We start from the raw sequence: 27,574 nt of genomic DNA, 5'->3' as shown, positions 1-27,574 counted from the left end.
TAGTTTAAATCTTCCATCCCCTTAACCAGTTTAGTTGCACGTCTCTGCACTCTCTCCAGCTCATTAATATCCCTCTTAAGGACTGGAGCCCAAAACTGCACTGCATACTCAAGGTGAGGCCTTACCAGGGACCTATAAAGGGGCAAAATTATGTTCTCATCCCTTGAGTCAATGCCCTTTTTTATACAAGACAGCACTTTATTTGCTGTAGTAGCCACAGAATGACACTGCCTGGAATTAGACAACTTGTTATCAACAAAAACCCCTAGATCTTTCTCCATTAAAGATACCCCCAACACACTACCATTCAGTAGATAGTTCGCGTTTATATTATTTCTACCAAAATGCATAACTTTGCACTTATCAATATTGAACCTCATTTTCCAGTCTGCTGCCCAGTTTTCTAATTTTGTCAAATCGCTCTGCAAAGCGGCAGCATCCTGCCTTGAACTTATAGTTTTGCACAATTTAGTGTCATCAGCAAAAATAGAAACAGTACTCTCTATGCCCTCCTCAAGGTCATTAATAAACAAGTTAAAAAGCAAAGGACCAAGGACTGACCCCTGCGGTACTCCACTAACCACACTGGTCCAATTAGAAAATGTTCCATTTACCACCACTCTTTGTACTCTATCCTTCAGCCAGTTCTCTATCCAATTACAAATATTATGTTCTAGGCCAATATTCCTTTACTATAGTTACATAGTTACATAGGTTGATGAATTGCGAGAGATTGGTGGTTTTTGTCCCATAATCATAAGAATTGCCACTGGAGTGGTCGAAGGTGAAATTTTGTGAACGGTACAGCTTCGATGCTGGCTGCCATTAGGCCCAGTAACCTGAGAATATCATGGGCTGAAGCCTGGGGTTGTGATAGCATGCTGAGGGCTGCCTTTTGGAGCATGAGAGCTTTGGTGAGTGGGAGAAAAACTTTTCTTTCCACCGTGTCGATCTGCATGCCGAGGAATTCTAATGACTGTGTTGGATTTAGAAGGCTCTTCTTGTGGTTGATTATCCACCCATGCTGTTGCAGTGTTGTCAGGCACTTTAGAGTGTGAGAATTGGCTTCCTTTTCTGACGCTGCTGTGACTATGAGATCGTCGAGATAGGCTGTAACATGAATGCCTTGAACTAGAAGTACTGCTACAAGGGTCCTAGAACCTTGGTGAACAGCCTCAGAGCTGATGTTAGTCCAAATGGAAGGGCCTGAAATTGAAAGTGCAATTGTCCCAGGGCAAACCGGAGAAATCTCTGGTGGAAGTAGTTTATGGGAAAGTGAAGGTACGCGTCTTTCATATCTATTTTGGTCATGAATATGTTTGGTTTTAGGCTTTTTATGATTGATGGAAGGGATTCCATTTTGAAACATTCGTATCTGACATATCTGTTTAGTGGGTGTAAGTTGAGAACTGGGCGGAAACCTCCATCTTTTTTTGCTACAAGGAACAGGTTTGAGTAAAAACTGTGAAACTGGTATTCCTGAGGTACTGGAGCTATAACCTTGTTGGTTAGTAGGTCTTGAATAATGCCTTGTAAGCTCCTGTAGTTTTGTTGGGTCGGATGTGACAAACCTGTGCTCTGGAGGCTTTCGAATGAAGGGAATGCTGTAACCGTAATCTAAAATGTTAAGCACCCACATATTTGTAATTGAATTTTGCCAGGTTTGCGCAAAGTTGTGTAATCTTACTCCTACGTGAGATTGGGAGAGTACTGTTGGCTGGTATGGTTGTGATTGCATAGGTCAGGAATCCTGACTTTTAGCTGGGGTGTTTTTGTCGGGCATTTTGGATTGGTTCTGCCAGGAGGACTTGAATCTCCTATTGGTCTGAGGTTGTGATTGAGCTCTAGAGCTTCTCTGCTGTCGAACTGTTAGAGGACCACGGGCGGTGATGGTAATTCCGTCTGTGGAAGTCCTTCCTGGGTCGTTTACCGTGTGGTAAAAAGGTACCTTTACCGCCTGTGACCTCAGAATTTATCTGCTTTAGTTCTGGGCCAAAGAGTTGTGACCCACTAAACTTAAGAGATGTAAGCTTGTGTTTTGAAGCTATATCGCCTGACCATTGGCGTAACCAAAGGGCCCTGCGAGCATTGACTGATGCTGCTGCAGTTTTGCTGTCTCCATGGCTGCTTCGCCTAGAAATGCTAATGCCGACTTAATTTTCTCTAATTCCACTGAAAATTGTGTTGGGTTGGTGGGGGGTGTCTTTGTAGCTCTTGACACCTGTATTTGGCTGTTCTGGTGACCGTGGCCGATGCGGCCGCTGGTCTTAGTATGGCCGTAGTATTTTGAAAATCTCTTTTCAGAGCAGAGTCTAATTTTTTATTCATTTGGTCTTTTAAATAGCCTGCATCCTCAGCAGGTGTGTAGTGTTGCGTGCCAACCTGACAATGGGTGGATCTACCTTCGGGATTTTGTTCCAATGTTTGTATTCATCAGGTATAGGGTACATGTTGGAAAATTTATGCGGAAAATTAGATTTCTTATCTGGTTGGTGCCATTCTGATTCAACATATTTAGCAATAGATTTGCAAACTGGAAAGGTTCTGGCTTTTTTGGACGTATTACCCTAATTTAGATATGGCCACCTGTTCCTCTTTAATCTCCAATGTGGAGAAAATGTCTTTAAAGGAGAATGCAAGTCAAAATTTAAAAAGCATACTGCCCAATAGTAATCCTATTGTTTAGTAAAAACGCCACACTTTTGGCTCAGCTAATCAAATATTTAATCAGTCACACTTACTTCACAGTTTATAGAACAGGCAGCCATCTCTAAAAAGGTATTCTCCCTTCCTTTCCCTCCTTGCTTCATACTACACATGTGTTTCATTGCCTCCCCCCCCTCCCCTCTGACAGATTCGCTTCTGATTGGCTGGTGGGCATGTGTAGCTCAGAACAGGAGACAGGATCAAGTTACACACATGCTCAGAGAATAGGAAGGCTGCCGCTGGCAGCCTACAGGAAGAACAGAGAGATTTCAGTGATGTCACTGTAGTCTTCACACTGCTGTAGGCTGCCAGCACCATATCTCAGAGAAGCAAGCAGGGATTTGGGAATTTAGATATGCAGTAAGTACTTAAAAAGAATGCCTTTAGACTTACTTTTAATTTATATTAACCTTTCATTGTCCGTTCATTTTTTACCTCTTCAGGTTGTTTAGAAGGGTCATCAGATTAACTGGACTGACTTTCAGAAGAGAATTCCTCATCAGAATCTTCTGGTTTCTCAGAAGAATGGTATGACTGAGCATTAGAATCTTACTGAGGTGTAGGTGAACGTTTACGCTTTGTTACTGGAGAGGGTGAGCATTTACGCTTCCTCTTACTGCTCTGTGGTAACAGAGGGGCTGACAGATGAATGTATTGTGGATTGAATCCATGACATGAGCTGTGATAGGTCAGATGTTGCTAAAGGATTTTGTGCTGAGTGGTGTTGCATCATTCGTATCTGTAGATGAATTCTGTAATTGGGACTGAGAGTCCTGAGTGGTGTGAACCAGTGCTGTAGTAGTCATTTGTACAGGGTCAGCTATACCTTCCCTATGTGGGGAGGGAGAATGGTCCCTGGGTTTAGAACCAGATTTTACCTGCTTTTTTACTCTTGCTTTAATTTTACGTGGTCTGCCCGGGAGATCTACGTGTATCTCCTCAATTAAAGACAGTAACTCATCATTTGGTGCAGACATAAAAATGTACCTTAATATCCAGGTAGAAGGAATGGTAAGTCTTTGGAGAGTGGGTTATAGCCATTCTCCTTTGTGTAAGCTGGTTGCCCTGTATGGTGTGTACACTAGGTTGTGATTGTGCAACCTGTGCAACGCTGGTTGAATGTGCGCTGTGGAGAGACCTGTAATGATAGTCACTATGTGCTCATGTAGCCTGTGAGTTGTGCTCCTTCACTGTAGAAGCCGCCTGGGTAAAGCACTCTGTGCGCACAACAGAAAGGCGCACAAATTGGACACCTACTGATGACATAGGCGCGCGGTGCCAGCAGGAAGCCCGGGAAGCAGCTTGTAAAAAGATGCGCGAAGTGAAGGCATCCATGGTAACGTCACCCATGCCTGCGTCACGGTCTGCGGGGCTCAACCTGGGCACAGCTAGACATTCAGAAATGGCATGGGGAGCACACACAGGGGGGCTCAACCATGAATTCCAAACAGGTGTGCCATCCAGGGAATACTCACTTAGCGTTTTGTCCCATACCCAACAGTGGGAGCATACTCCAAGGGGCTCTACCTACTGTAAAATGGATCTGTCACATTCTTCTGTGCTGAGTATTCAGAAAGAAGGAATAATGATATAAGGGAATAAAAACTGAAATATAGGAAATAAAAAATAAAAATATAGAGAGAGAGGAGAATTGCTGCCTCCAAGGTAGGGCAAACTGATTGGAGAAAGATTTATTTTTTGTTTGTCCTGCCTCCAGAGAGGATCAGCTTATCCCCAGTCGTCCTGCACTGACAGGTAGGGCCGACTGAGAAAAAGGGGTATAACCATATCTAACCATAATAAACCTTCATAACAGGTAAGTTCACATTCATAGAGACCCCCATAAGTTCTCTTCCCCTTTGTTAGATTGACTTGATTGGTGTATAAAAAATTTTTCATGTTGTATCATCTGATATCTAGGGGGCAAGGTAGTTTCGTGGCCGCAGTTGCTGCAAATGATACCTTCCATGATTATACCTAACCTACAGGAAAGGTCCGTTATAGTAGAGATTTCTGGGAGTTTGAAACCATCGGATGATATTATTATATGTTACAAAGGTCCACTATGGGTAGATAGGGGTGAACCCTCTTTTTGATGCTCGCTCATTCTGTATATTGGATATTTGATCTCCTCGTGGAAACCCAATAAAAAGCAGGAACTGATGCTTTTACAGTGGGGTATCTGTTATTGCTGACATGTATATTTGTGTTCGTCTACACTGGTTTGTGGTATATGTTATTTTTTTCTTTTTCTGTTGGTTGTTTAATGTAAATAATCCCTGATAGATACAGTATACACCCCCATGTTAAGTTTTGATAATTATTGGACTGATAAAGACAAATATCATGATTGGAAGCAGATAGATGAGATAGGCAGGCACTCCGGAAATCCAATAAGGTAGAATAGAAGCTCAAATATTAAAGTAGGATCTAAAGTATTTTATTAAAGAATACACATAAATGCTAAGCCTTACACGTTTCGTGCCAATCTGGGCACCTTATCAATGATTGGTCTGTACAGCTGCCTTGTGATTGGTTAGTTGTGACCTTAAATATTCCATGTTTGTAAAGTGTTATTCAACCTAGATTGGCACGAAATGTGTAAGGCTTAGCATTTATGTGTATTCTTCAATAAATTACTTTTGATCTTACTTTAATATTTGAGCTTCTATTCTACCTTGTTGGATTTCCAGAGTGCCTGCCTATCTCATCTATGTGCTTCCTATATGGCTCCCCTATGCTGAGGATCTGGGACATGAGCACCCGGACCATACCAATACATGGGTAAGCTTCTCTTCTACTACCTTAGATCTATATATATATTTTTTAGTGGATTTGTATTTGAAATATCATGATTGTCCCAAATGGACTGCTTCGCTCAGGACTTATGAAGGATAAAAAAATTTTTATTGGAAGTATAACAGAGCTGACGTTTAGGCTGTTGTCCAAACCTTTATCAAAGTTACAAATCAACTGAACATTCAAGCATAAATATTTGTCACATTACAGCTTAACAAATTAATCACCTTAATAAGGAAGGTTCCTTCATAGGTTCTTCTGCTTCTGACACCTGTTCTTGATCTTCTATGTGTGACTTCTCTTCCATAACTGGCTCAGGTACAGAAACAGCAGTAGTAGAAGATGATGTTTCTGCAATTTCCCTGAAATAAATAGGAGAGAGCAAGGTTAAGGCACTGTGTTCAGGTTACAACAGTGTCCTTGCTACTTAAAACCTGTCAAAATAGGATCCCCATATAAAAAATGTAAGTGACCTGTACAGGATAACAATAGACCTAAATCAGTCAAGATCTCAAAGACAGCAGAAAAAGAGATGGTGAGAAAAAAAGTGAGGCCTACATACCTGGGTTTATTCACTATGAAAAACCCTTTATTTTCCAAAAAAGCTGAGATGTCTGCAGGGGACATTAGCTTCTGGAGTTCCTTATAATCAAATAGTGTTGCTTTCTCCGCAATGTGCCATAAGCGTCTTCGGGCAGTTTCTGCCGTCTTCTTAATCTCCTCTGGTGATTTCAGTTGCATACATTTCCTTCGAAGATGCGTTCTTAGAAATTTATCGACCTTAAAACAATACGGGCAAACTAGTGCAACCCGATTTTGCCTAAAGAAAAAAAATTTCTTCGTAAGAAAGAAATACAAAGTGACGAGGGGGGTGAAACAACAAATAAAACACATAATATTTATATACAGACCAGTGATGACCTACAAAGATATGTTGTATACACACATTTTCATATGTCTAACAAAATTGACAACAACTGTCCAGAGGCCTAACTATTCATTTCATTTTGTGCATACAATGTAGGTAATTATTAAGGGGGCATGGCTAGTCATTCAGGGTGCGTGGCTAGCCATTCACCAAGATGGCTGCTTAACTTTTTGCTCTTGCAAAGTTCCGGTTAAAATTGAGAAAACTCACTATGGCAAAAAAACTTGCCAATTGAAATCTATTATACACGAAAATGCTGACAATCATTTTGCAAGACCTCTGATGGTTTACAGTACAACAGTGGTGAATGTTGAAAACACTAACTGCCCTAAAACTAAAAGGATTTTGTTCCGCTGGGTATTCCCATTCAATGTGCAGGCTTCAACTAATGGGAAATTGGTATTCATCCCAGGGTACTAAACAAGCTTCGCGCTGTGATTGCCAAACCTCTTTACTTAATTTTTCAGGATTTATTGAGGTCTGGCATGGTGCTGAGAGACTTGCTAATGTGGTGCCATTATATAAAAAGGGACCCCTTGGGGGGCGTGGCCAACCATGGAACTGACTGCACGCACGCAGTAGAAGCTCCGTGTCTTAAGCCAAATATATGCCCGAACATAAGCTACTATCAGCTGAATAATTGCAGCTCGGGACAGAGGAACGCAGGAGGACTCCCGGAAGGTGTCAAATATGGGGAAAAAGAAACCTAGAGAGCAAAAAACGACTCTCTTGCCATACCTCCATTGAACTGCCGGCGCTGAAAGCTGTGACGGCACACAAGATGGCGGCAGCCAACCTAACGCTGATTCCTCTCCGCTTCTCCCACAGCCTGCGTCACCATCTGCGTCTGAAAGCTCAGCTTCGCCAAGACCCATAATAAACTCAGGTCAGTCCGCTCTATACACAGCCACTGTATTGCATCTCCCAGGGGACATGCCAGTAACGGCCAAGATACTGCAGGAGCAACTCGCTCTCTTACAGACACAGCTTAGCACCTCCATCACCCACTCTATAACAACAGCCATCTTATCAGCAATTAAAGATATACAGCGCGATGTTATAGAGTTAGGAGAGCGTACAGACAAACTGGAAACATACACGGACGATATAGTCCAAAGACTTGCAAATATAGAGCAGGAAAATACTGACCTCAAAGATGACACCTGTGAAGATCTTGAAAACAGATCACGCAGGCAAAATTTAAGATTCCGAGGCATTCCAGAAGATGTCTCTGGACCCGACATTCCTAAATACTTAACAGAACTATTTACACATTTATGCCCTGAAATATCAATGGAGTTATGGAGGCTGGACAGGACGCACAGATCGCTGGCTCCAAAGCCTCCACCTACAAAACCGCCACGAGATGTCATAGTTCACTTTCACTTTTATGAAAGCAAAGAAGCGGTACTAGCAAAAACACGTACATTGAACCCACTACTATACCGCAACCATAATCTACAAATATATACGGACCTATCTCCGGTCACGTTGGCTAAAAGGAGGGAGCTAAAGCCACTAACTCAAATATTGAGGGAGGCCAAGATACCCTACCGTTGGGGTTTCCCCTTTAAGTTGATAAGTACACACAAAGGCCAAACTCACACTCTGACCCATCCACGGCAAGGACGTAAGCTGTTAACCATACTTGGAATAAAACCCAAAGAAGCAGCTCAAGCTCATAAACCTCCGCTAACCAAACCTACTTTGAGTCCACAATGGTCCAGAACCTCAGGCTCTCCACAACAGGGGGGTCTCGCATTGTCCCCTTCTCCACCAAGGGACAACTTGCCACCATGATCAGATGGTTCACCGCACACAATACATGCTTTTTACCTTAAAGAGAAATCCAATACACTTTTTACTCACCAGTATATAAAATACATTCCCGTCTAAATTACTCTCTAATCTCACAACCTTGCCTTCATCTGCAGTACTCCAGTGAGATATATCCCATAACATGGTCCGACCACTCACCCATACGGCTAACACTAGATTTAACAAAACTTATGAAAACCTTAATGAATCCAATATTGCACAACCCTGACACATTCAGCCAGATTGAAACAACCATCAAATAATATTTTAGCATCAATGAAGGCACAGTTAATTTTACATCCACTTATGGGAAACACACAAGGCCACAATTAGGGGACATATTATAGCTATAACCACAAGCAAGAAAAAGGAGGCACAGGCTAAGCATACAGCCCTCCTAACTCACCTCCAAACCCTAGAAACCCAATACAACAAAACACATACTGACCAGCTCTTAAATCAGATATTAGAGACCAGACGCCAACTTTCAGCACTAAAGCACAAAGCAACAGAGAAAGCTATTCTATGGACAAGACAAAAATTCTATGAACAGGGAGACAAACAACATACCCTCTTAGCAAGAAAGCTTAAGGACAATAGAGCCCAGTCCAGGATTAACTCAATCAAAACCCACTCTGCGCAATTGACATACAATCAAAACTCAATAGGAGACATATTCAATAAGTATTACACTCATCTGTACAATTTGAAGGCCTCTACCTCTGGAAGCCCACCCGCAACCCAAAACAACATGCTTTCAGATTTCTTAGCAGTAGCCAACCTTCCTAAACTTTCTGAGGAAGATAAACAGGCACTAAATGACACTATCACACTAGAGGAATTAGCCTATGTCCTAAAAAACATGCTTAAACGGTAAGTCCCCAGGACCGGACGGCTTTCCATACAAATGTTATAAATTATATGCTCATATCTTAAACACACACTTAGGGGCTGATTTACTAACCCACGAATCCGACCCGAATTGGAAAAGTTCCGACTTGAAAACGAATATTTTGCGACTTTTTCGTATGTTTTGCGATTTTTTCGGATTCTGTACGAATTTTTCGGATCCAATACGATTTTTGCGTAAAAACGCGAGTTTTTCGTATCCATTACGAAAGTTGCGTAAAAAGTTGCGCATTTTGCGTAGCGTTAAAACTTACGCGAAAAGTTGCGCATTTTTCGCGTAAGTTTTAACGCTACGCAAAATGCGCAACTTTTTACGCAACTTTCGTAATGGATAGGAAAACTCGCGTTTTTACGCAAAAATCGTATTCGATCCGAAAAATTCGTAAAGAATCCGAAAAAATCGCAAAGTACCGATCATTACGAAAAAAACGCAATCGGACTCCATTCGACCCGTTCGTGGGTAAGTAAATCAGCCCCCTAGTAAAGCTGTTTAACAAATTCCTGGAAGGCCACCTCATTCCTTCCTCTACGCTAAGCTCTTATCTCACACTCATTCCGAAAGAAGGGAAAGACCCAAACATATGTTCCAATTACAGACCCATAGTGCTGCTAAATTTAGATCTTAAGTTGTTCACTAAAATCTTAGCAAACAGATTAGCACCCATTTTGCCCAAACTTATTCATAAAGACCAAGTAGGCTTCATCTATGGGAGACAGGCAGGAGATAATACAAGGTGCACTATTGATCTAATAGACATACTTAACAGAAACTCCACCCCGGCGGTCCTATTAAGCTTGGATGCTGAAAAAGCATTCGATCGCTTGAGCTGGCCCTATCTGTTCTCATTGCTAACACACCTCAACTTCTCAGGACCTTTCTTAGAAGCTCTCAAGAACCTATACAGCAACCCTACAACACAGCTGAAACTGCCTGGTCAGGCTTCCAAATCAATAGCTATAACCAACGGTACCAGACAGGGCTGCCCTCTGTCCCCCCTCCTGTATGTGCTTAGTATAGAGCCATTAGCAGCTGTTATTAGGAACTCACCCGATATCTCAGGAATTGAGGTACAATCAACGATCTACAAAATAGCCCTCTTTGCGGATGATGTGTTACTTTAACAAATCCAACAATCTCGCTCTCAAACCTGCATAAGGTTTTAGATACATATAGCCTACTTTCAGACTATAAAGTTAACCTAACCAAAACTGTAGCTCTTCCACTACACCTCACCAAACTCCTTGCAAGGCCTTCAAAGTACCTTTCGCTATAACTGGCAAACAAACGCAATCCCATAACTGGGCACATATATAACCTCAATATATTGTGATCTATTTAGATATAATTTCACACCACTAATAAATAAGACTAAAGCTTTACTATTATCCTGGTCACAATACACCCTGTCTTGGTTTGGCAGAATAGCAGCCATAAAAATAACCATTATGCCAAAGTTTCTGTATCTGTTTGAGACCCTACCTGTATCAATATCTGCTAAGATACTCAAAGACCTACAAAACCTACTGTATGTCATAAGTTTATATGGGGTCTGATAATATAAAGGAACCTCGCACTACAGTGTAATTTAGGGTGCACAGTATTTCAGAGTTCTTAAATGTAAAATATAGTGTTATAGACACAATCAAGTCGGAAACTGGCACACCTAATTGAGTTAAAATATAACTTTTACTTTTAGATAGTTAAAAACCTATTAAAACAAAAATAGAAAAGACAAGAAAAAGAAAAATTATTTTAAAAATTCTAGCTCACACCCTGATCGAGTGCTAAGTAAAGTAGTTACACTTCTAACTGTTTGCAGTGCATCTGCTTTCTTATTAAATTGTTTGCACTAGGAGCGTTTATGTTACTAGCAAGGTTGATTCATACACTGTCCTGTGTAGTCTTGTACTATGAGAAAAGTAGCATTTCTATCTGACACACTTAGATACTGTAGCTTATAATGTATCTATATTGGTAGTAGGTTTATAAAATAGTAACATATGTAGCGATATCTCATAAGCGTTTAAGGAGTCTCCTATGTGATTTATAACTTCTCCAAAAGCAGTGGTAAGCCTGTTTCCCAGCCCGATGTATTTCAGGGAAGGACACCACCATACCAGTGTAATAAACTTTATTAATTCATCATTGATACGTTGTGTGTATGTTTGTTTTCGCCGCTTATTTTTAACAAAGATCAGGTAAGTAATACAATTCCTACCCCAGTAACACCACACCAGTATAATAAACTTTATTGATTCACCATTGGCGTGTTGTGTGTGTGTTTATTTTCATTGCTTGCTTATAAAAGGTCAGGTAGGTTATGAGGGTCCTCACCCCAAAGGGGCTCCTAGGATTGTTCCACAAGCAGGTAAGTCTCACGATTATAAAATTGAGTTTGAGGATGTTCTATACATATGTTATATTAATTTAATCACAAGCCTACTACTTTATTCTTGGGAGCTCTGAATGCTGGAGACCAATATTAACTTGCCGATTGTATACGAGTTGGCTATTATTTATTGCCCTCGTAGTTAGCGCTATGTCTCCTCCAACTCCTACGACGAGTTATATGCCTATGTGGCTTGCACTCTATCTCCCAAAAATTAACCAGTCGGATAGTTCCGCTGCTGGTTTTAGTTCCACCTATTTGGAAGAAAACTCAATGCCCATATATATCAGAGCCGTGTTTAGACTTCCTATAAGCCGGCTTGCGTAGGATCCATTCGAATTCGCACAATCATTACTAATGTTTAGCTTCAGTGGTATACCATAAAACAGAGTTTATAATTATCCTCTGTTTGAACTATTAGCTACATAGAAACAGTTCTCACAAGTATTGACCTTCGAGTACGGCGCTCTTATATATTTGTTTCTAGAAATCTATATTGACTACTCCCTGCGTTGCCTCAAACTAAAGGAGGCTTTCTAAATTACTTAACCAACTGCCGTCACTTCTCTGATCCTATAACTGGATCTGTGTGAGAAGCGTTTGTTATCAGAAGCACTTGGGTGATTCCACCCTATTAACACCTTGGTTGCCTGAAATTATAGAAAAACATACTGGGCGACTATTAGTATTTTTGTATTATAAGCTTACTGATGCGACAGATATTTCCAAACGTCTTACTAGTTGGCCACTTAATTCCCACAGTTGTTCTACGGAATGATCCTGTTTTTTACAAGGTAGGTATCCTGATTTTGGATTGAGGCATATAGTCTCCTAATGTTGCGGCACTTTTAAATATTGCCACCCGATCAGTACAGAAATGGCCCAAACTTATATACAGCCAGCTCGGATCAATATTGGCTTTAGAAATCCTGTGCCTACACCTTTGTTCACTACTTCGGCACCAAGGATTTACAATTAACCCGAAGGCTTGAGGTTGTAGCGCGATTTCTTATTCTTTACCAAAAAAGGAATTTTTTGTGTTTTTGGCCAAAGAGTTATTTATTGTATCTGTAGTTGCTCGTATTTTACGTTAGTTACAGAAAATTCTACTTATTCTATCGACAGATTGCCTACGTTTATCCGTTAGTCACAAAGGTATTCTCCTTATTGATATTTTAATGGCGCTTGAGATCAAAAACGCACACCCGGGTAGCTTTGTCGGGATCCCTGTGCCTACACCTCTATTTTTTACCTCGGCACAGGATTGAACCAACGGGTTCTACCGACAAAATTACCGCTATTCCGATTTTAAGGTTTAACATCTGCCGACAAAATACAGCTATTCCGGTTTCAAAGTTTAAATCTAGAAAAAGCCACCAGTCTACATTACTGGATAGAAAATCAAAAATCACAACAGAGACTCCTGTGCCTACACCTATCGTTTGTACCTCGGCACAGGTCTAAACCAACCAATTGCAATTATTCCGAGTCAAAGGCCTCAAAGACGCTTCCAAACAATAACTTAGCCAGTCTACATTACTGGACAACAAAACAGTAGAGAGTCAAGAGTTCCTGTGCCTACAACCATAGGTATTACCTCGGCACAGGATACACTCGATCAGGTGTGTGAAACGCCAACGCGCGTTTCGCATAGAGCTTTCTCAAGGCGAAATCTTTTGATCGTTCTCATCAAGGTGCTTTTAAATCCATTTTAGCCAATCCGGTTGCTGATATCTTTTCAGCCAATAGATTTGTAACACGACTTCCTTGTCATGTTTTCTTTCCGCATTTATTTTATACATGGTCCCAGTATCAAGTTACAAAGCATTCTTTAAACCCTCATTTACAATTGATATGTTATCAGTTTTTATTAGTTCTCATTTTTAATTTTTGTTTTTTTAGTTCAGCGAATTCAGTATGAGCTTATTATGCCTGCGTAAGTGTTAAATAACTTAGAAAGAAGGGGAGACAACTGAAAGAGAGCAGGGATTAGCCCGCTTATACTTTAAATAATAATACCTATGTGGTTTAATGGTGACAATATCGTGTAGCATACCTTTTGAGAGATAACTATCAAAAATCATACTGAGTAATTTAGGGTATAGTAAGTGAAAGTGATAAAGGTGTTGCTGTGTCCAAATAAATTTAAGGACGTTTTTATCGTGTATGTGCATGTATACTGTGATTTTACGACGTTATTCGTTCTCAACTAAACTGGATGGATTTATAAAGACATCTATAAATACATATCCTCCAAAAATTGTGTTGGGGACATCTCGTGTTGGAGTGAAAAAGATTACTATTTTTGATTAGTGCAAAAAACTAAAAATAAAGAAAATAAATGTGCAAGAATTAAGTGAATGTGAAAAAATGCACTGTTATGTTCGTAAAAATGTGCTAAAATCAATAGTTTCATTTAAACCTACCGGTGAAAGTGAGTTCAAAAGGTAAATCCATCTACTTTCTTTTCTGAGCAGATGTTCCGTCATGTTACCCCCACGTATTCCCAGAGGTGCATGCTCAATTGCCCAGAATTGTAATTTCGTAGGGTTTGCTTTATGAAAATTCAAAAAATGACTGGCTACTGTACTCAGGGTTTTGTTATTAGCAAAATCAACCCCAGCATTGTTAATGGTGCTGACATGTTTCTGTATTCTTTTATTTAGGGGTTGTGTTGTCATACCTACGTATTTTTTCTTACATGGACATTCCAAACAATAAATTACATTGGTAGTCTTACAATTTATGTAATCATTGACATAATGTGTATGTCCAAAGCGATCCATGAATTTTTGTTGAGTTTTTACCATATTACAGGAGACACAGTTTCCACATTTATATGTGCCTTTTATAGGTGGTTGTCTTTTCTTATTCATGAAATGACTCCTAGTTAATTGGTCCCCCAGATTTTGGCACCTTTTATAACAGAAGGATACCCTTTCTGGTAAAATTTGTTTCAAAACAGGGTCTCGACGTACTATTGGCCAAAAAGAGTGAATGATTCTTTGTAACTCCTGTGTATGAGGTCCAAACGTTGTAACAAATCTTATCTGATGATCATTATTCGCTTTCTTGCGATTTGTGTTTAAAAGTTGCTTTCGATTTGTAGTGGCTGCCCTATGGTATGCTTGTTTGAGTATTTTGTTTGGATATCCTCTTTTCTTTAGTCTATCTTTCAATTGTTTTGCTCTTAGGGAAAAAGTTTCATATGTCATACAGTTCCGTCTTAGGCGTAGAAACTCGCCAATTGGTAAGGACTTTTTCACTGTTTCTTTATGAAAGCTTTTATAATGCAAAGTTGTGTTAGTAGCTGTCTCTTTTCTGTACAAATCTGTGATAATGTTAAAGTGTTCATCTATTGTTATCATGAGGTCTAAGAACGGGACCGACCTTCGTGATACAGTCTTTGTCAATTTTATATTAAGAGAATTGGTACTAAGAATCTCACAAAAGTCCTCCAATAAATTGAGAGGTCCCTCCCACAGGAAGAAAATATCATCAATGTAGCGAATCCACATCGGAATATAACAGGTGAAAAAGCTCAAATCATCTGAGAAGACATGATCCTGTTCCCACTTCCCTAGGAACAGGTTGGCATAAGTTGGAGCACAGGCCGTGCCCATCGCCGTTCCCTGTGTTTGCACATAAAAATTATTATTGAAAACAAAGTAGTTGTGGTGTAAAATGAAGTTTAACAACTTCATTAAAAAGTATCCCTTATCTCGGTCCACCGTATTATCTGTATCTAAGAAATGCTTGACTGCATCTATGCCATCTTCATGTTTGATTGACGTATATAAAGCTTCTACGTCAAGTGTCACTAGCCACGTGTCCTTGGCTACATGAATTCCTTCTAATTTGGCTAGTACCTCCGTGGTGTCTTTAACGTATGATGGTAATGAAATTACATATTTCCTTAGATGTTGATCAAGGTATTTGCTGGCATTTTCGGTCAAGTTGCCATTTCCTGACACTATAGGTCGGCCGGGAGGTTTCTTGCTATTCTTATGTATCTTTGGTAGCAGATAAAAGGTGGCAATTCTGGGGCATTCTGTTTTTAGGAAGGCTTTTTCTTGAGTGGAAATGAGTAAGTCCTTGAACGCATCTTCTATTATCCGATTGTATTTACACGTATACATGTCAGTGGGGTTAGAATAGAGTCTCTTATAGGCATTAGAGTGTAATTGTCGTTTTGCTTCAAGAGTATACAAATCATTTGCCCAGATAACTATATTACCTCCCTTGTCTGAAGGTTTAATCTGGACATCTTCCCACGATCTGATTTCTTTTAAGGCTTCTTTTTCAAGTGAGGTAAGGTTATCTGGATTTTTCCTTGACTTCAAATTCTCTAGGGCCTCAGATACCATGTCTTTAAATACTAAGACATGCTGACTGATATCATAAGAAGGGGTAAATTCTGATTTTGGTTTAAACTTTATTTCATCTGCCTGATAAATTGCGTTTGAGGTCTCATTTTCTTGGAGCAGATCTGTCAAAATTTTTAGTGTTTTACATTCGTTATCTACTTGGATGTCATATTCTTGTTTATGGAAATGTTTTTTCAGTAAAATTTTTCGGCAGAACAAATTGAGATCTTTTTCCAACTCAAAATGATCCCATCGTGGAGTGGGGCAGAACGAGAGTCCTTTGGCTAATACTGATAGGTGGATATCATTTAAAAGGTGTTTTGACAGGTTTATAACTTGTAATGCTTCATTTTCTATACCCTCCGCTGGTACCTCTTGTAATTGGCACCGTAGTTCCATCTCTCTTGAGGTCTCAGGGTATCTGAGCATGTCTTAGTATTTAAAGACATGGTATCTGAGGCCCTAGAGAATTTGAAGTCAAGGAAAAATCCAGATAACCTTACCTCACTTGAAAAAGAAGCCTTAAAAGAAATCAGATCGTGGGAAGATGTCCAGATTAAACCTTCAGACAAGGGAGGTAATATAGTTATCTGGGCAAATGATTTGTATACTCTTGAAGCAAAACGACAATTACACTCTAATGCCTATAAGAGACTCTATTCTAACCCCACTGACATGTATACGTGTAAATACAATCGGATAATAGAAGATGCGTTCAAGGACTTACTCATTTCCACTCAAGAAAAAGCCTTCCTAAAAACAGAATGCCCCAGAATTGCCACCTTTTATCTGCTACCAAAGATACATAAGAATAGCAAGAAACCTCCCGGCCGACCTATAGTGTCAGGAAATGGCAACTTGACCGAAAATGCCAGCAAATACCTTGATCAACATCTAAGGAAATATGTAATTTCATTACCATCATACGTTAAAGACACCACGGAGGTACTAGCCAAATTAGAAGGAATTCATGTAGCCAAGGACACGTGGCTAGTGACACTTGACGTAGAAGCTTTATATACGTCAATCAAACATGAAGATGGCATAGATGCGGTCAAGCATTTCTTAGATACAGATAATACGGTGGACCGAGATAAGGGATACTTTTTAATGAAGTTGTTAAACTTCATTTTACACCACAACTACTTTGTTTTCAATAATAATTTTTATGTGCAAACACAGGGAACGGCGATGGGCACGGCCTGTGCTCCAACTTATGCCAACCTGTTCCTAGGGAAGTGGGAACAGGATCATGTCTTCTCAGATGATTTGAGCTTTTTCACCTGTTATATTCCGATGTGGATTCGCTACATTGATGATATTTTCTTCCTGTGGGAGGGACCTCTCAATTTATTGGAGGACTTTTGTGAGATTCTTAGTACCAATTCTCTTAATATAAAATTGACAAAGACTGTATCACGAAGGTCGGTCCCGTTCTTAGACCTCATGATAACAATAGATGAACACTTTAACATTATCACAGATTTGTACAGAAAAGAGACAGCTACTAACACAACTTTGCATTATAAAAGCTTTCATAAAGAAACAGTGAAAAAGTCCTTACCAATTGGCGAGTTTCTACGCCTAAGACGGAACTGTATGACATATGAAACTTTTTCCCTAAGAGCAAAACAATTGAAAGATAGACTAAAGAAAAGAGGATATCCAAACAAAATACTCAAACAAGCATACCATAGGGCAGCCACTACAAATCGAAAGCAACTTTTAAACACAAATCGCAAGAAAGCGAATAATGATCATCAGATAAGATTTGTTACAACGTTTGGACCTCATACACAGGAGTTACAAAGAATCATTCACTCTTTTTGGCCAATAGTACGTCGAGACCCTGTTTTGAAACAAATTTTACCAGAAAGGGTATCCTTCTGTTATAAAAGGTGCCAAAATCTGGGGGACCAATTAACTAGGAGTCATTTCATGAATAAGAAAAGACAACCACCTATAAAAGGCACATATAAATGTGGAAACTGTGTCTCCTGTAATATGGTAAAAACTCAACAAAAATTCATGGATCGCTTTGGACATACACATTATGTCAATGATTACATAAATTGTAAGACTACCAATGTAATTTATTGTTTGGAATGTCCATGTAAGAAAAAATACGTAGGTATGACAACACAACCCCTAAATAAAAGAATACAGAAACATGTCAGCACCATTAACAATGCTGGGGTTGATTTTGCTAATAACAAAACCCTGAGTACAGTAGCCAGTCATTTTTTGAATTTTCATAAAGCAAACCCTACGAAATTACAATTCTGGGCAATTGAGCATGCACCTCTGGGAATACGTGGGGGTAACATGACGGAACATCTGCTCAGAAAAGAAAGTAGATGGATTTACCTTTTGAACTCACTTTCACCGGTAGGTTTAAATGAAACTATTGATTTTAGCACATTTTTACGAACATAACAGTGCATTTTTTCACATTCACTTAATTCTTGCACATTTATTTTCTTTATTTTTAGTTTTTTGCACTAATCAAAATAGTAATCTTTTTCACTCCAACACGAGATGTCCCCAACACAATTTTTGGAGGATATGTATTTATAGATGTCTTTATAAATCCATCCAGTTTAGTTGAGAACGAATAACGTCGTAAAATCACAGTATACATGCACATACACGATAAAAACGTCCTTAAATTTATTTGGACACAGCAACACCTTTATCACTTTCACTTACTATACCCTAAATTACTCAGTATGATTTTTGATAGTTATCTCTCAAAAGGTATGCTACACGATATTGTCACCATTAAACCACATAGGTATTATTATTTAAAGTATAAGCGGGCTAATCCCTGCTCTCTTTCAGTTGTCTCCCCTTCTTTCTAAGTTATTTAACACTTACGCAGGCATAATAAGCTCATACTGAATTCGCTGAACTAAAAAAACAAAAATTAAAAATGAGAACTAATAAAAACTGATAACATATCAATTGTAAATGAGGGTTTAAAGAATGCTTTGTAACTTGATACTGGGACCATGTATAAAATAAATGCGGAAAGAAAACATGACAAGGAAGTCGTGTTACAAATCTATTGGCTGAAAAGATATCAGCAACCGGATTGGCTAAAATGGATTTAAAAGCACCTTGATGAGAACGATCAAAAGATTTCGCCTTGAGAAAGCTCTATGCGAAACGCGCGTTGGCGTTTCACACACCTGATCGAGTGTATCCTGTGCCGAGGTAATACCTATGGTTGTAGGCACAGGAACTCTTGACTCTCTACTGTTTTGTTGTCCAGTAATGTAGACTGGCTAAGTTATTGTTTGGAAGCGTCTTTGAGGCCTTTGACTCGGAATAATTGCAATTGGTTGGTTTAGACCTGTGCCGAGGTACAAACGATAGGTGTAGGCACAGGAGTCTCTGTTGTGATTTTTGATTTTCTATCCAGTAATGTAGACTGGTGGCTTTTTCTAGATTTAAACTTTGAAACCGGAATAGCTGTATTTTGTCGGCAGATGTTAAACCTTAAAATCGGAATAGCGGTAATTTTGTCGGTAGAACCCGTTGGTTCAATCCTGTGCCGAGGTAAAAAATAGAGGTGTAGGCACAGGGATCCCGACAAAGCTACCCGGGTGTGCGTTTTTGATCTCAAGCGCCATTAAAATATCAATAAGGAGAATACCTTTGTGACTAACGGATAAACGTAGGCAATCTGTCGATAGAATAAGTAGAATTTTCTGTAACTAACGTAAAATACGAGCAACTACAGATACAATAAATAACTCTTTGGCCAAAAACACAAAAAATTCCTTTTTTGGTAAAGAATAAGAAATCGCGCTACAACCTCAAGCCTTCGGGTTAATTGTAAATCCTTGGTGCCGAAGTAGTGAACAAAGGTGTAGGCACAGGATTTCTAAAGCCAATATTGATCCGAGCTGGCTGTATATAAGTTTGGGCCATTTCTGTACTGATCGGGTGGCAATATTTAAAAGTGCCGCAACATTAGGAGACTATATGCCTCAATCCAAAATCAGGATACCTACCTTGTAAAAAACAGGATCATTCCGTAGAACAACTGTGGGAATTAAGTGGCCAACTAGTAAGACGTTTGGAAATATCTGTCGCATCAGTAAGCTTATAATACAAAAATACTAATAGTCGCCCAGTATGTTTTGCTATAATTTCAGGCAACCAAGGTGTTAATAGGGTGGAATCACCCAAGTGCTTCTGATAACAAACGCTTCTCACACAGATCCAGTTATAGGATCAGAGAAGTGACGGCAGTTGGTTAAGTAATTTAGAAAGCCTCCTTTAGTTTGAGGCAACGCAGGGAGTAGTCAATATAGATTTCTAGAAACAAATATATAAGAGCGCCGTACTCGAAGGTCAACACTTGTGAGAACTGTTTCTATGTAGCTAATAGTTCAAACTTAGGATAATTATAAACTCTGTTTTATGGTATACCACTGAAGCTAAACATTAGTAATGATTGTGCGAATTCGAATGGATCCTACGCAAGCCGGCTTATAGGAAGTCTAAACACGGCTCTGATATATATGGGCATTGAGTTTTCTTCCAAATAGGTGAAACTAAAACCAGCAGCGGAACTATCCGACTGGTTAATTTTTGGGAGATAGAGTGCAAGCCACATAGGCATATAACTCGTCGTAGGAGTTGGAGGAGACATAGCGCTAACTACGAGGGCAATAAATAATAGCCAACTCATATACAATCGGCAAGTTAATATTGGTCTCCAGCATTCAGAGCTCCCAAGAATAAAGTAGTAGGCTTGTGATTAAATTAATATAACATATGTATAGAACATCCTCAAACTCAATTTTATAATCGTGAGACTTACCTGCTTGTGGAACAATCCTAGGAGCCCCTTTGGGGTGAGGACCCTCATAACCTACCTGACCTTTTATAAGCAAGCAATGAAAATAAACACACACACAACACGCCAATGGTGAATCAATAAAGTTTATTATACTGGTGTGGTGTTACTGGGGTAGGAATTGTATTACTTACCTGATCTTTGTTAAAAATAAGCGGCGAAAACAAACATACACACAACGTATCAATGATGAATTAATAAAGTTTATTACACTGGTATGGTGGTGTCCTTCCCTGAAATACATCGGGCTGGGAAACAGGCTTACCACTGCTTTTGGAGAAGTTATAAATCACATAGGAGACTCCTTAAACGCTTATGAGATATCGCTACATATGTTACTATTTTATAAACCTACTACCAATATAGATACATTATAAGCTACAGTATCTAAGTGTGTCAGATAGAAATGCTACTTTTCTCATAGTACAAGACTACACAGGACAGTGTATGAATCAACCTTGCTAGTAACATAAACGCTCCTAGTGCAAACAATTTAATAAGAAAGCAGATGCACTGCAAACAGTTAGAAGTGTAACTACTTTACTTAGCACTCGATCAGGGTGTGAGCTAGAATTTTTAAAATAATTTTTCTTTTTCTTGTCTTTTCTATTTTTGTTTTAATAGGTTTTTAACTATCTAAAAGTAAAAGTTATATTTTAACTCAATTAGGTGTGCCAGTTTCCGACTTGATTGTGTCTATAACACTATATTTTACATTTAAGTTTATATGGGGTAACCGCAGGCATAGAGTACCGAAACATATACTGGTTACACCATGTAAATACGGACTGGGGGTCCCCATGTAAAAACTGGGGGTCCCCATGTTTAGGAAATACTATGAGGCAGCCCATATCAGGCAACTACTAGCCTGGTCTCAGAGGGAGTCAAACTGCACCTGGGGCCAAATTGAAAATGCCTATTCAAAAGCCTGTCACTTAAACTACCTAATATGGTCAGAATCAAACCACTCATTGGCAAAGACAGACCTGCTAGCACCTACACGCCACTCATTAACCACATGGTATACTTTAACGTGGAAATATAAACTGCTTAATCCCAAATCTCTCAATGTATTATTTCTCTGCAACCCAGCTGAATCCACGGTCCCAGGCTGACTGAATCTGAATCCTAATTAGCATATGCTAATTAGCATCCGGAAAGGGTTAAATTGTCAGGTGAAAAAAACGTGCTGCGATTTTTAACCCCTTCCGATCCTAATTACCATACGCTAATTAGGATTTGGATTTGGTTCTGGATTCGCCCGAATCCTCCAGAGTGGGTTTGGGGACCCACCTCCCAGACATCAATATATGATTAAATGGGACTCAGCCCTGCCTCAGCCCCTTTCAGATCAGGACTGGGCAACAATCTGGGAAAACGCAAGACGGATGGTAACCTGTTCGAGACAAAGGGAACATATTTACAAAATATTAATGTCTTGGTACCATACCCCTGCTAAATTGCACAAATTATTTCCAAATCAGTCACCGTTATGCTGGAGAAACTGCGGGGAGATAGGCACCTTACCTCATATTTTTTGGACATGTCCCATCATAACTCCACTCTGGTTGGAAGTCTCAGACTTGCTCAGCAAAACATTTCATACTACAGTACCAATAGACCTAAGCACATTCCTCCTAGGTAAACCACTCCCACAGATGCACAGATCCACTCAGGTTTTGATCAACCATATCCTCACTGCTACACGTCTTGCCATAGCAGCAAAATGGAAATCTTCAACTTCACCAACACTAATGGAAATCAAACGCAGAATGGAAAGTAACAAACTGTTTGAATCAAGCATTGCCCGATTGCAATACAAGACCCCACACTTCCTACAAATATGGGCCCCATGGGAAATGCTAGCCTCAACCCCCTAGGTCAACAGGATCATTGGTGTTATCAAACTAGCAACATTATAGAAATGGAAATTTCAAAACAATACAAATGCTGAACTGATCTCCTACTTACCCCTTCCCCCATCTCCTTTCTCTCTTTTTACTATTTACTTTTTAATAATGTATGTAAACCATTGAAATGCCTTTTCAATAAAAAATTCAAGTTACAAAAAAAAAAGGGATCCCGTTCTCAGCCTGAAAACTATAGACCTGTTAGTCTGACAGCAGTAGTAGGAAAACTTTTGGAAGGGGTAATAAGGGATAGGGTACTTGAATACATTGCGGTTCAAAATACTATAAGTTTGTGCCAGCATGGTTTTATGCATAACAGATTTTGCCAGACTACTCTAGTCACCTTTTATGAGGAGGAGAGCAGGATACTCAATGCTGGAATGCCAGTTGATGTCATCTACTTGGACTTTGCTAAAGCGTTTGATACAGTGCCTCACAAAAGGTTAATAATAAAATTGACAAATATTGGCCTAGAACATAATATTTGTAATTGGATAGAGGACTGGCTGAAGGATAGATTACAGAGAGTGGTGGTAAATGGAACATTTTCTAATTGGACCAGTGTGGTTAGTGGAGTACTGCAGGGGTCAATCCTTGGTCCTTTGCTTTTCAACTTGTTTATTAAAGTTGTCTAATTCCAGGCAATGTCATTCGGTGGCTACTAAAGCAAATAAAGTGCTCTCTTGTATAAAAAAGGCCATTGACTCTAGGGATGAAAACATAACTTTGCTTCTTTATAGGTCCCTGGTAAGGCCTCACCTTCAGTATGAAGTGCAGTTTTGGGCTGTGGTAATGGCAGATCCTGTTAATGCCTTTAAGAAGGGCCAGGATGAGTTCTTGAACAAGCATAGTATCCAAGGTTATTGTGGTACTAATATCTACAGTTAGCATTAATGTTTGTATATTTAGTTTATGTATGTGAGTGTATAGATAAGTTAGTGTGTGCTGGGTTTCCTTGGAAGGGTTGAACTTAATGGACTCTGGTCTATGTGAAAAACTATGTGAAAAAATAAGGAAGATATCATTTTACTCCAAGAAACCCACTTCAAGAGAGAACGCCCAGCACTACATATACTCGGTATAGATTCACAATGGTACGCCTCCAACAACTTCCTGTATGTATGTATATCTTTATTTATAAAGCACTACTTAGAATACATTAATACAAACAGGGGGTTATTAAAATTATAGATAAATACACAAATAAAAAATTAACAATAATACAAATAAATAAATACAAATAAATACAAGATACAAGAGGATGGAGGTCCCTGCCCCATAGAGCTTACAACCTAGCTGGGAGGGTAATTTACAGACACAAATAGGCAAATATAAGTGCTGTAGGTTACAGTGGGTGCCACTGCAATATAAGTGCTGGTTCCCAGATCAGGTGCTGGGTGAGTGCTTCCTACAAAAAACCATGGGAGTAGCAATAGCAGAACATTAAAACAGATTGTGTTAAAAGCAATTCTCTAATAGACCAAGTGCAGATTTGTGCAGATTTGTTTTTATTAAAGGCTTATTATAACACAATATGGGCCCGATTCACTAAAGTCCGAAATAAGGAGTGCTATTTATAGCATGCGTTAAAAATCTTATCACTTCTTATTTTTTGCTCGATTCACTAAAAGGACGCTTGTCATAATTAAGAAGCGATGTTCTTGGCGTTATTTATCTTACAATGACATATTTTAATGAAAAAAACTATGCGATAAGCGTTATAGGGGCCGATTCACTAAAGGTCAATAACGCTTATCGCATAGTTTTTTTCATTAAAAAGCATGCGATAATTAAGTACCGATTCATCAAAGTCATTTCGCATGTGTTAATCCGCATATCGCATGCACAAAAAAAACGCATTGCGTTAATTAGCGAATAGAAATAGTACTAACGCATGATTCACAAACACATATGAAGCGTTAAACGTGCAAAATATCGTGTTAATCTGTGTGAATATTAACCCTACTTGGGGCAGGCGGCACTTAAAGAAAATTGCGGTTCGTGAGCTATTGGCAACACAACATGGAGTTTGCAGTCGTATTTTTTCAAGTATATCTTGGCCCTAGAGTGATGCATCCTCCAGTTTTCAGGGAAATGGTGGTTTTCAGAAAGTAATGGTTACGTGCGTAATATATTGCGCTCTGCAAGTGTCCTTTTAGTGAATCGAGTGAAAAATAAGAAGTGATAAGATTTTTAACGCATGCTATAAATAGCACTCCTTATTTCGGACTTTAGTGAATTGGGCCCTATGTGTACTATAAGCAGTATTTATCTTCCCAATGTGAATCAACCATATTACCACTCTTCATTGCTAAAGAAACTAGGTAATTTTGCAGAAGGCCTATTAATAGAGAGCTAGATTTAAGTCTCCACCAATCACCATGTAGACACATCTAAAGTGTTCTCGACTATCACATCTACAAAATTAAAAATTGCAATTAAAACTCTACAATCCATCCGCCTTATAGATACATGGAGGTTTGGCAATCCTTCACCAAAACAATACTCTTTTTATTCTAGACCCCAAAATACTACATATTTATCTCCAGCACCATTTTCATTGGCTAAAAAGACTGACATAGATAATATCATATGGTTCATGCTGCCACTATAGCCAATATAGTAATACCCAATAAATTTAAATCAGCCTGGCAATGGAGGTTCAATAAAAATTTTCTAGATGCAGACTGTATAACAAAAGTTAAAAAATGGTAAAAGAATATTGTTCTAACACCGAACACAACAATACCACATATCTAACAAAATGGAAGGAACTTAAATGTGTCATAAGGGGCATATTCATAAATCATGGTGCGCGACTTGAAAAACAAAGGGAACTTAAAACATAACTACTTATTAAAGAGATACATGAGCTAGAATTGTAACACAAAACAACCTCACATAAATATTTTTATGTTCTTTACTGATAAAAGGAATTAAGTATTTGATGGAGTTCTTTTTTATGTCAAAAGCTATAAATAGAATTTTTGTTTCAATGAATACAGGAATAAATCAGGCAAGCTACAAAACAAACAGCAAGATATGTATATTCATAAAATAAGGAACTCAAATGGCTATATGCAAATTCTACAAAAGATAGCGGAAGCATTTAAAAATTATTATGAAACCCTCTACAACATACCAGTTACACATTTCACCAAGTTTTAATTGAAACGTAAACATATTATTGTTTTCCAATGCTCCTAAAATGTCTGCTTGAGCAATTCCTGTTTGAGAAAAATGAAAAGGATTCATGGAAAAGAAATGTCCATTTAAACTTGAATTGTTTGAGTTTTAATAATGCTTTCAACTGGATTTTCGGGATGTAAATTTTTCGTACAACCGATAAAAGCATTTTCATGCCGATTTAGAAAATAAGAAATTATCGTGGTTACACCAAATTTTTACAATATTGCGTTTTAAGCCCCCCAAAAATCGGATTTTAGTAAATGTGCCCCTAAGGGGCAGATTTATAAAAATGTGGGTTTAGAGCTTTTTACATAAAAACTCACCCACATTCTATTCATTCCTATTGGATTTTTAGAAGAGTATTTATCAAAGAGTGAAAGTTAGAGTTCACCATTTGATAAATACACTTGTACAAATCCCATAGGAATGAAGATAACATGGGTGAGTTATTACGTATTAAGTTCTAAACTCACATTTTGTTAAATCTGTAAGTCCGTGATTCAATTAAAATCAAGTACCCCAGACAAAATGTGACTTAGTAGTAAGACCATGTTGCACCTACCCTTAGCTCAGAAACTCTAGTGAGAAAGCAGGAAGCTTTTAAGCCCATACACATGAAAGTAGTTCCTTACTTTAAAGGTTACATAGCAGCTAGAAGCAATATTTGGCTACAATTTGTACACAAAAAACACAGAAAAAAAATGACCAGCGCTTGGAGATTTTTCTCTGTGTTTCATGTAAAGTATTAAATTAGCAAGCCCCTCTATTAAAGATAAGTACAAGTGCCTTTAAAGGAAATTATACAAGTGTATTATGAATACTTACACATGATGTAAAGGTTCCATTTTGATAAAAATTCTTCTACCAGTAGAAAGCTCCTCCAAGCCAGCCACTCCTTTCCACTTTCAGATAAGGTTCTGAAGGCCACACCCTTCTGCATTGACTTGACAAAAAACAAAGTTATCTAGTAGTATGTTCTGAAAATGCACTCACAGTGCCCCCCGGTGGAGAGAAAGAGAATTACCTTTACATTTTCACTTATTTATCTACTTATTTTGTTGGTTATTTGCCCCCCACGTGTTTTCTTTCCAGCACAGTCTCCTGCCCATCCAGTTTTGAGGTAGGGGAGGCCACCCGTGCCCCCCCCCCCCGCAGCACCTTCCGGTTGAGAGAAAGAGAATTACCTTTAAATTTTTATTTATTCTAATATATCTATTCTAACTATTTTGTTGGTTATTAGCCCCCCATGCGTTTTTTTTCCGGCACGGTCTTCTGGGCATCCGGCTTTGACGTAGGGGAGGCCACCCATGCCCCTTTGGAGTGCCCCTCTTTGAAGGAAAAATCCCCCGCCCCAATTTTTCATGTGTAATTACCGACCTCCTGTTGTTTGTCAGCCAGGATGGGAATACAGGGGTTAGAAAAGCCACCCTCTAAGCCCTCCTTCAGAGCTACCTACCTCCTGCAGCACAGTGCTTTTTGCATGCAGCTGGAGCAGCCCAGTACCCTTCCTTCCCTCTGCTGGGCACAGAGTACCCTTGTTTCTCCCCCTTGCACTGCCCCAGATGGAGCTCCAGTCCTTCTCATCAGTCACTATGCATTTTATCCCTTGATCACCCTCCGTGTCCCTGCAAGCCTCTCTGTGAATGGGAGAACCTTCAGCCCAAGCCCTGTGAGGGGTGGACTATTAT

The sequence above is a fragment of the Xenopus tropicalis genome, chromosome 7 (genome assembly GCF_000004195.4).
Source record: "Xenopus tropicalis strain Nigerian chromosome 7, UCB_Xtro_10.0, whole genome shotgun sequence".
NCBI lineage: Eukaryota > Metazoa > Chordata > Amphibia > Anura > Pipidae > Xenopus > Xenopus tropicalis.
This window is presented reverse-complemented; position numbering follows the sequence as displayed.